We start from the raw sequence: 12,197 nt of genomic DNA on the forward strand, positions 1-12,197 counted from the left end.
TTCACGACTCAGGGATTCCAGGAGACCTGGTCCTGCTGTCCACACTGCTAGCTGCTCAGATATCCAAGGAGATTTGAATAGGATTTCCGTTGTATTGTTCTACTGTGGGACAATGGATATACTCCCATTTCTAAATAATTACATTTTTCGAAGATGTCATTATGTATGTGTGTGTGTATAAAATTTACAATAAAATAGCAAAGATAGTATTGAAAGTAAGCAAAACAAAAGTGTAACAAAAGAGCTAATAAAAATTTTGTTTATCATTTAAATCCCAAAGGGACTTCTGAATCCCTCCTTGCGTGCATATGTGTGTGTATACATACATGCCTATACATGTTTTTAACTTTATTTCTCCTGTTTGCATCGCCAAACCTGTACATGCCTCTCTCTCTATATATATATATGTGTTTGCGTGTTTGTGTATGTTTGTGTGTGTGTTTGTATGTGTGTGTGTTTGTATGCGTTTGATGTTGACTATTGAAGAAAGAGTATTCAATACCATAGTAGAGACTAATAATATATTTGGGTTTTCAGCCTCTTGCTACTCTGAGTTTCGTCTATGAGTGCAGAGGCTCTTCAGACAAGTTACGACTGCAAATTGCCCGAAGACTATGTGTACCTGCAAGAGATGGCTCGGCTCAAGTAATATATATATATATATTATATATATATATATATATATATTATATATATATATATATATATATATATATATATGTATATATAATTGAAAAATAGGATAAAATCTTTATAAGAATTATCAAGTAGTTAGCGTGAAAAACCTCATAAGGGAAAAATCCATTAACTTTTCATCTTAAATATTTTAATTTATATTGAGGGCATTACTATACATTAATTCCACACGCTAGGAGGGACTCTTAAAGTCAAAACTACCAAAATAAATAAACACATTGTACTGAATACGAGGGAATGCAACTCTCGAAGTGAGCATTTTAAAAGCAGAATTCAGCTGCGTATCACGTTTTCATAATTAGTGCACAAATGCACTTTTTAATCTTCAGTGCAAGCACAGTTCAAGATATATAAAAATGAACAAAAATGAACATACGAGATGAACACCAAATGTATCCAGCGTAGCATATAGAATTGTTCATCCTTATATATCTATATAAATTGCATCTCGGTACAACGTGCTTATTCGGAATAAAATTCAGCACTGAAAAAACTCCGGTTAAATTTACAATTGAAAAATAGGATAAAATTTTTATAAGAATTTATCAAGTAGTTAGCGTGAAAAACAGTGTGTGGCATTTATGTATAGTAATGCCTTCAATATAAATAATATATATATATATATATATATTTGTGTGTTTATGTATGTGTGCATGCATGTATATTTGTATATGTAAGTATGCATGTATGTATATAAATAGTTGATTGTATGAATGTACATTAACACCTAGACTATTATATATGCAAATTAAATAATTATTAGAACTGAGAATGCAGTTACAGTTTTTGAAGGAGTGAATTCATGGTGTAGCAATATGCCATGGTAAAGCCTGTTTACCGGGGACAGATAAAAGCGTAATCCCTCTCCAATTATTGCAATAGGTGAGTTTTCCTTCCTTTGGGAGCTTAACGATTACACCCTGTTGCCAATCCTCTAGAACCCGACCTGTCGTCCAGCATACATTTCGGAGGGTCGTCAGATGTTCGACGACGGGATGACCTCCGTGTTTCGTTCTTGTCCTTGATGGGCACCTTTTGTCCGCTTCTCGTTCCGGTAAGGTCACGCTATAAAGTCTTCGTATCATTTCGATCCGCCGCCTCCTGCACCTTCTGACTCCTTTGTTCCAGCCAATCCCGCTTGTTTTTCCGACAGCTCTTCTTCACTCTTCGATACGTCTCCGATGCTTCCTGCTGGGCTTCGTCCGTTTATGCTAGGTCTCATTGTATTTCAGCCTTTCGTCTCGCAACGATCTTGGATCCAACGCTCCTTGTATGCGCCACGGCGTTTGCCGATGGTATTTTCGGCACTTTCGATGATTGCCTCCTTGCAATAACTGAAGGGGAATTACGCTTCTATCTGTCCCCGGAAAAGTCTTCGGTATCGTCCTCTTAAGGCGGCTGCAACGGGCGGTGGATGAGAGGCTCCGAGAAGCCGAGAAGAACAAGCCGGTTTTCGATACTGACGATCGTACAATGGACAAATCTTCAAGTTGCACAACATTGTCGAACAAAACCTGGATATCAGCAACGGCAACTAATCATTTTCATTGATTTTCTCAAGGCATTCGACAGCGTACACCGGAGCTCGTTGTGGTGCATCGCTCGTGACTTCGGCATTTCCGAGCGTTTCGTCGAAGCCTTTACCGCGAGGCTAGATGTTACGTTCGAACGGAGACAGGCTACACCGACTATTTTGCCATTGAGACCGGTGTACGGCAAGGGTGCATTCTATACCTTCTCCTATTTCTTATGACGATCAACTTTGTGGTGTGGGTCGGGGCGCCTGACTGACCTCGACCTCGCCGATGACATCGCGCTCCTCGGAGCGACGAAGAATGTCATTCGCACAATGACAGAGAGATTGGAACGGGAGGCGGCCAAGATCGGACTCCGTATAAGTGCAACCAAGACAAAAATCATGGGAACTGGATATTTCAATGGGAATACCAATGGCGTCCCCTTGATGACTGGAAAACACCAAATTGAGAAATTTGATGAGTTCACTTATTTGGGCAGCGTTGTGGCCAACAACGGAGACGCCGAACACGACGTTGCCTGCCGGATTGGGAAGGCCTCGGCTGTCTTTCAAAAAGTCAAACCCATCTGGGCAGGCAGGGTGATCTCTACCAAGACCAAAGTACGCCTCTTTAAAGACACCGTCATATCATCGGCAATATACACGGTGGAAACGTGGAAGACATCGGCAAAGATCGCGCGAAGGCTCAATCTATTTCAGCCACGATGCCTCCGGCGGATACTGCGAATATCATACCAGCGACGAGATACATCGACGAACTGATACCCGTCCATTCCATGACGTTATCACTGAGCGCTGCTTGCGATACGCAGGCCATGTCCTCCGATTACCATTGTCGCGGCATGCGAATAAACTGCTATTCTGAGGAAGCCACCGCATAGGCAAGAGAAAACAAGGGCGACCACAAGTGACTTGGCGCCGCACCTTCAACGATAACCTGAAAGCCATTGACATTTCATGGGATGAAGCTGAAATCGGCGCAGGAGAACCTAAGACTACGAAATCTTATTTGTCCATCATTGTATGATATACGGAAGTCTGTATCATATAATGATACCATAAGCGAGAGCTGGCAGAAACGTTAGCGCGCCGGGCGAAATGCATAGCCGTATTTCGTCTGCCGTTACGTTCTGGGTTCAAATTCCGCCGAGGTCGACTTTACCTTTCATCCTTTCGGGGTCGATAAATTAAGTACCGGTTACGCACTGGGGTCGATGTAATCGACTTTACTCCGTTTGTCTGTCCTTGTGTGTCCCGTCTGTGTTTAGCCCCTTGTGGGTAGTAAAGAAATAGATACCATAAGTATAGAAGCCATAAGAATTGCTATTAACTGATAATCAATTAATTCTTTTTATAGACGTATGTAGCATTTATTGATAGAAAGCTTTATATGTGTTAATATATTTATTCATATCACATTTTGCGAAACTTTCTACACATTCTATATATTTAGGTATGTGTAAAAATAAGAATTGCATATATTGGTACAGGTCTGTATGGATTCAGTCAATTTGAACTTTCAGCTAACTTACTCTTGCTACTTGTTTTATATTTTATATACTTATTTTCACATGGAAGCAATGAAAGATAAATACTGTTCTATATCATATGCATTTGGGACGAAGGGGGTCCTTTAATCCGGGGTAGGTTCTGCAATGTAGAAATTTGTAGGTATATATCGCACTACATTAGTCTAAGGTTACATATGTTCACGGGAGATTTTAGAGAAGTTTCAGAACAGTAAATAAGCAAAATAAGCGTAATTTGTTTTTGTTTTTTCAGAAAAATAATCAATGTTGCTTTTAATGCTACAATATATTATTCATTCATGTAATTAAAACTAAACTTCATAGTAGATCACATGAAGAATGAGATTCGTTATTAAACGATTATATTATTAAACAATTATGGATTATATTAATTATATTAATGTTTAATTATGTAGATAATTTTCCTAAGAGCAGCAAAGAGCTTACAGAAACGGTAGAACGTCAAATTAAATATTAATAGTTATCGCAAAGCTAACATGGCAGTCCAGAAAAATAGGACGATTGCTGCCGTTGATTAGTTCCAAGAGGCCATCGCCTCTAGCTAGCGATGTGACACAAACCTGTGTCCATTATAACCTTCGAACAGGGGAGGTTAGCAGCTTCCCCTTGCTGGTCTGGCATCCACAGACTAGTTTTAAGGTGGTTGCCTCTTATCAATGTGGAGTAGCCGAACCCTGCAGGAGTCGCTGCTATGGTCTCTTGGAGCTAATCAACGGCAGCATTCGTCCTATTTTTCTGGACTGCCATGTTAGCTTGGCGATAACTATTAATATCCAGTACAGCTGCCGTAATCTCCTTTAGAGAGAATTAGAAATAATGATATTTATAGAAATGAAAACCAGTGGATGTATTCCACTGAATTTAAGTAAATAATCCTTCGAACAGTCGGTCAACAGCGATGCTTGACCTCCCCTGTTCGAATGTTATAATGGACACAGGTCTGTGTGTCACATTGCTAGCTAGAGGCGATGACCTCTTGGAGCTAATCAGCGGCAGCATTCGTCCTATTTTTCTGAACTGCCATGTTAGCTTGGCGATAGCTATTAATATCCAGTACCGCTGCCGTAGTCTCCTTAGAGAGTATTAGAAATAGTGATATTTCTATTTTAGTCAAATTAAATATTTTACATCAATTATATCCACCTACTTAAAATCATCAGGCCCAGGAAAATAACTGCTATTAATTGACTAGTATTGATTATATCAACTCTACCACCCGTTTAGAAAACGTGACAGTTTTACAAAACGTGCTCATATCTAATCAATACGTTTGAGAGAAATAATGGATGGTGACCCGGACACTAGAGCATTGGTCAAAATTGCTTTGTAACATTTAGTTTTGTCTTATGTTCTTACACTAAATCTCACTAGGATAGATTTTATCTGCAATACAGAGGTTGATAACAATGACTACAAATATGCCTGCCACTGTAAAAATTGAAAATGTCGAGATTTTTAGAAGGGAAATCAATGCAATAAAGTGGCAATTACTAAGTGGATAAGTGAAATATTCAAATAGTGATAATTTTAATCTCTGAAACTATTTCAATATCGAAACATATTTCCTGCACAAACAATATCCAATATCCTAATATTTCTGTCAAAATGTAAAAATTGATGTCGCAGCTTTTTAATACACTTAAGGGTTGACAGTTCACATTGCATTACATAAAAAGTATTTCAACCTTCTAAACAACCTCAGTACGTAGTAATTGCAGCTTGCTTTTTTGATGAGTAATAAAGTTATGTTTTCAACGGACACGGTCTTAAATTTATTAGAGGTAGACATGGATATTTTCACTTTGACCGGCAGATTTTTAAAATAATTTCTTTGTAACTAAACACTTTTAAACTTCGTATACTGGTAGAATGTGTTACATAAAACACTTTATTCTCTTGGCTTTCTTGACAGTTTGTTTAAAAGTGTTTAGTTACAAAGAAATTATTTTAAAAATCTGCCGGTCAAAGTGAAAAGATCCGTAGACATTCATTCATGGATAAATATGATGTAGAATACCCAGGCTTTTGATGCTATCTGTCACAAACACCCAAGATTTATAAGAAATGGTTCAACTTAACTTTGAATGAAATGGGGTTTTTATTCAAAGTTATTTGAGTAAAGGTATTTTGCTAAAAGAATTAGTTGTATACGTGAACAGAAAATCGAGACCTGCTCATGGAATCAGCTTGCTGTTACCATGAGAAAATATAAGATTATATTTTCATCCGAGATTTAAATATGATTCAATATTTTTTACATCAACTCAAACGTTCACCTGGTACATATTTTATCGACCCCGAAAGTATGCAAGACAAAGTCGACCTCGGCGAAATTTTTTAATGTTAATATTAAGTGTTGATTAAGGCAGCTAGCTGGCAGTTTCGTTAGCATGCTGGACAAAATGTTTGGCAAAATTTTAACTGAACTGAATTGAAATTTCGATTTGCCTTTCATCCTTTCGGGGGTCGATAAAATAAGTACCAGTTGAGTACTGGGGTCGATATAATCGACTCACTCACTCCCCCGAACTTGCTGGTCCTGTGCCAAAATTTGAAACCAATATTACGTTTTGATGAGTCTAATCTCCAGTGGATCCACTTTGGTTATTATCTGCAGGGGATAAAACACGGATTGACTATTCCTGAATGTTTATAACAATGAAGCTTTTTAAAAACTTTATTATATTAGTCAAGCAGAGAGGGCAACAAAAATTATTTTCCCTTATTCAATGCTACAGTAATTATATAACTTCATTTTCTGCTTTTATAACCTAACATTTTATTTTTAATACTCTATTACTTAACAGTAACTGAATAAATTGATATGTACAAATATTTTCTAAATTATTTTGTGGTTTTATTTTTTTAGGCCTTTCTTCAAACATAAACGACATTCTCACAAATCACGCTAAACAGACAACAGTCGACAGATATTTAAAAAAAAAAAACGAAAACAAAAACAAAACAAAATCGGCAAATTAAAACCAGCTAAAATTTTCTACGAAAAATGCTAAGAAGATTGAGATAAAAATCTGTAAAAGACAAAAAGGGAAGAACAATAAAATCTAACTAGAAGATTTGTAACCTCTAACGTATTCATCTTTCATTAGTCACAGAGCACAACTGGCTCAAGGCTAAGGATATTTCATATTGTAGTATTTATTGCATGCTGTTTTGATCCATTTTCCGAGAATTCCAGTTTCTTAGAAATAAATTTGCTATGCCTGAAGCTGAAGATGTGGTTGGTTCAGCTGCATAATACGTAACTTTCTCTCTGGTGTGTACATATTTTGCACGTACATATATACTTACGTATGTGCAAGCTCTCTTAGATCTGTGATAACAATATCACATCTCACCTAGAAGTATACGCCTTCGCAATTTATGTGCAGCCATTTTCTGCATCATGTTTTTTAAGAAACTTCAGAGTAACTCTACATGGAATTGGTTTTAGAGACAGATATGATGGTAAATTGTTCAGGCTTCGTAGATTGAAAGCCACGTCATAATGGATATTTTATAGTATCTAAACAGCACTCTGCTGTTCAGTATTACAATTTCGTTCTTTAATATTTTCATTTTACCACCTAAATTTTATAAAGTAAAAAGTTCTCACATTCATGGGGCATACGGAACCAAGAAGTGATCAGGCAAGTGGAGTTGGATAGCAAAGCTAGTGAAATGGATGAAAATAGATGAAAAAAGCGAGCAGGTTTGTCCTTGACACTTCAAAGAGAAGTAAGGCGTAACGATAACAACAGTCGCCTCACACTGTGTCCAATAAATCCTCTACATCCGACTTCGACTGGAAAATGCTCCACTTTCCAGCCTGCTTCTTCACATTCTTCGAGGAGGTTTACATAACGGCCAGTCTTTCGAGCCCAAGCGGCGTCCGTATTATCTGCACGGGGAACCGTCAACTCGACTAGATTCACCACTTTCTTTCACACCACATTAAGATTCGAATTTCATTCATCCGGCTTCGGTAGACTATATTAGTTACTATAACCGACTACATAATGTGTCTGGGTTAGAAATCTAAGTCTTTTCGCTAATTGCTTAAACTTTCTATGATCACTAAATATAAGCAAATAAAGAAATATTATTTTTATATATTTTTAATATTCTCAAAATGGATCAATATTTGTGTTGCAAGCCAAATCAATTTTTAAAAAATATATTGGAGACGTGAAGCCTAAGAGTTGCTAGAAATACTACAGTGCCGAACTGCGTTGCAGTTTTTAATTTCATATTTCTGTCTTCTAATTCAAACAACACCAAGAGTTGACTTTGTAGGGTGTTATGTATATGTGAGACAGTTTCCTTCTGTAAAATATCACTATAATCGGTAAAAAGAATGACCATAATTGAAGAACTTCAGACAACATTCATCTTTGTGAAGTTGTGAGTAGGTATAATATCAGCCATTACGGGATTTAGCTGCGTCGTCTTAAGTTCTGATTTCGAACTCCACTCTGCTTAGTTTTGATTTTTGTCCTACGTAGATCGATAAGCTAAGGATCGGTCATATACTACAGTTGCACCTAAATTCTGTGTTCCTGTACTTATGTTATAAATCTATATATAGTATTGCTCTGCTCATTTTCAAGATAAAAATTTCATTTTGTATTTAAAACCCTAACAAATAATTTAACATATATACAGTACAATGAAAGATGCGGACACATAGAGGTTAATATTGTTAAGTTATTAAACCTGGAAAAGTACAGGACAAGTTATTACACCTAGAAAAGTACAGGATAAGCATATTTATGCTTAAAATATTGAAGCTATAGTTGACATTTAAAAACATATTTAGATTTAAAAACATATTTAGATTTAAAAACTAAAAATAATAGCTTTTATTAGCTACGCTATAATTGAAATATCAACTCAAATAATAAATTGAAGGCTAAATGTTAGCAAAAAATACAAAAAAAACCCCATTAAAATGTTTTTTCAATTACATGTTTTTAAGAACTTCTAAAAGTTCTTAAGTAGTATTCAAATGAAATTCCTTTTTTGCTCCATCTTTTTGATAAAAATTGGCACACTATAATTTATGGACAGACACCACAGGGCTAGTCTTCCGGAAATTTAAAAAAGGAACGATCAATTGATACCTTTATGGTAGGTTTGAGGCTCAGGAGAAGGCACAGGGATATTTTCCGGAGAGGGTTGTACTCTTGCTAATTAAATTTTTTGCTTGTGAGGGTCGGGTGGGGTGAGAGTAGGGGTTATTGGTGGGCGGGGTGTAGTATACTATATGAAAAATAGGAGCTACATAGCGCATATAGAATAAAATGCCGAGGAGGTAAATCCCTCAATATACCCACTCTGTACATGTATGGGAGTATTTAAAAACTGATAAGAAATAAATTATGGTATAATTGTCAAACAGAGCTTTTTTGATTAGGAGGTTTTTATTTACTTAAATTCAGAAAATTGACTCAAAAACGAAATTAAAGCTTATTTCTGCAATAAAGCCGAGATCGAATATATTTTGCCTAAATCTTGATGTATTAATATATATATACAGTAACATATCTGAATTAAAGAAAAAAGAGAGAATATTAAAAATAAAGTTAAAAGAGAAAAAGAGTAAAGTTTACTGTGATGCAAGGGAGACAACTGTGTATATTTTATGTATAATAGTTTATATATATATATATTATATATATATAACTTATATAATTCTAGCGTCACTTTTTTGTCACTTTTTACCTCAACATTTTTCTGCAAAATTTTATTGCATAAAATTAGCATTTTTAGATTCCGCTCGTTTTGTTTTATCATTCGAGCTTAAAATATAGATTGCTTCTAAATTAAGAATTTTTTTTTTTTGAAGTCAAAGTCAATTGGAGGCGTCACTCACTCTCTTTTTGGCACTTCTGGCTTTACAACTTCTTTTGATAAAAATTGACAGTTTTAGACTCCCCTCGATTCGTTCTATCATTTAAGTTTAAATAAAATATAATTTGCTTTTAAAATAAGAAATTTACTTTGATTTTTCGCCTTACTCTCCCCTGTTGGACCTTATATATTTTAATGTAACTTTTTCACCACTTAACCAAATTTCGCTATTTTTATGTCAAAATGTAGCTTGGGAGATGACTATTAAAGAACCGTTAACAGTTTTGAGAAATGAGTTAGCGACAAAGCTTTGAAGAGGTTGCGAGTGAGTAAATGTCGACCTTAATATCATTTAGCCACTACCATGGTTCAATGATACACGTAAGTGGATGCCAACAGCTTATATGTAAGAAGTAAAACATGCCAGTTTTTTTAATTGAACATGCATCTCCCTTTCGAGGTCTTTCTAATACTGGTTCCAAATTTTGACATAAGGCCAGTAATTTCGAGAGAGAGAAAGAGTCTGTTATATCGATCCCGATACTCAACTGGTAGTTATTTTATCGACCCCGAAAGCATAAAAGGCGAAGTCGACTACGGCGGAATTTGAGCTCAAAACATGAAGACGGACGAAATGTCAGTAAGTATTTTGTCCGTCGTGTTAACGATTGTGCATGCTCGCCGCCTTAAATATTTTTAATATACCTCTCATTTTATATTCCTCATTATTCCTACTTGATTAGATTGTGAAATATCTTTTTTATATCATAACGCAAATATTATATATGCATACACACACATACACACCTCTATACATTTATCTCTATATGTGGGGATTCTGAACGAAGGCGTTGTAAGACAGCTTTGAGAATGATAGAATCCTAGTTCTTGTCAGAACATCTGTTTGAGTTTTAAGCCGAGTTTCTCATACTGGGACGTGGTTCATTTCAAACTGGTGCATGGATAGGCAAGTGAATGAAACTTACAATATATGGGCGCATGTTCTTTTAGGGAAAACCGGAGTGGCACGTGAGGCAATAAGGTTGAGAAACAGTGGTTTACAAGTATGATGTACTGATGCAAAATTTGAGAATCGTTCAGTTTTTAGACGTCTCAACCAGTGCTTGGGCCACCGAGGGAAAAGGTCTAATGTCTAAAAAGTAAATATATTCCTGTGTACGCTTTACTTATAATATTTAATTTCCCGAACAGAATCTTCTTAGAACAACAGAAAGACTACGCACATTTTAAAAGTGATCCTTGTCTTTGCGATAGTCGGTTTATGCGCAACTGCGACTAAAAAATACCGTCATTTCTATAATTTCCTTGCTGGTAAAAGCAAATAGGCTGTATTTGTAACATCTTTCTACTTACCAGCGTGGCATTTTCTCCGTTGCTGCTGCTTTTTAAGAAATGCCATCGGTGTGTAAGAAGTGTTTGCACTCGGACACTAGTTGATTTCCACTATATCTATCTCTAATTATGTGTACATGTGTCTCTGTGTGTATGTGTGCATTTATGTATGCATTTATGAGAGTTGAATTATTAATATCTGAGATTCTCATCTTCGATGCGAGAATTTACAATAACATCTACTCGCTTAATGTATATGGAAACCGCATGTCAATTGAGTGTGTGCCATAGGTTATAGAAAGGTAATGGATGAAGTACTTGTGTTATACAGAAGAAGGTGGAGGGTGATTGGCAGAGATTAAAACTATTAGATCGTTTGAATTTGAAATGTCAAGGATGTTGTCGCCATGTAGTTATGAATTCAATGTTTATTTGGTATGTTTCCGGTTCGTTGAAGAAAACATTATGGAATATTATTATGTACTACAACGGAAACTTTCTTCTCAAAATAGTTCTTGCAAGTCGATTTTATTTAACATGGCAACTATACATAAACTAAAAAATATGAAGAAATATATTTCATTGTTACACAGGAGAAAACATTTATTGTAAATGGACCTCCATCAATTTAAACGATAAGTATTCCAAATGTTCAATCAACTGAAATAGCTTCTCATTGAATTGTAAGTAACTGAGTATTCTGCAGGAATACTTTTGTTTTTGCTGTGGTTGTTTTCGTGGCTTTGTCTTTATCTATTATTGTTTCTGATGTTCTGGTTAGTGCTTTGTTGTTGCTCTGGTAATTGTAGTTTTGCTAGTTTTTGTTTTGTTGTTATGTTATGACGGTTGTAGTTGGTAACGGGCGACTGGCTTGCATGCTCTTTAGCGGCATGTTGACCATTCCAGCGTTTTTTTCATGTTGTAGTAAGGATGAATGTTAACCGTTTTCTCCTTTCACCACCCCACGACCAGAGTTTACCCTAATCTAATTCCTTTTTCTACCTAATCCCTTTTTTATCCATTTCATGAAAATGCGGAGAAATCGAAGAAAAAGCCTGGTTGCTGCTTGTGTTGAATAGGTGTTGTTTATAGAGGAAAGACACTCTACTGTCCAAGGCACCGACACTCAGCATTAATTTCAGTGTTTGTTGCTTCTACAGTCTTCCAATGCTAGTGTTGGTTGTGACTGCTATTGCAGTTCATGTTGC

This window comes from Octopus sinensis, linkage group LG1, assembly GCF_006345805.1.
Source record: "Octopus sinensis linkage group LG1, ASM634580v1, whole genome shotgun sequence".
In the NCBI taxonomy this organism is placed as follows: Eukaryota; Metazoa; Mollusca; class Cephalopoda; order Octopoda; family Octopodidae; genus Octopus; species Octopus sinensis.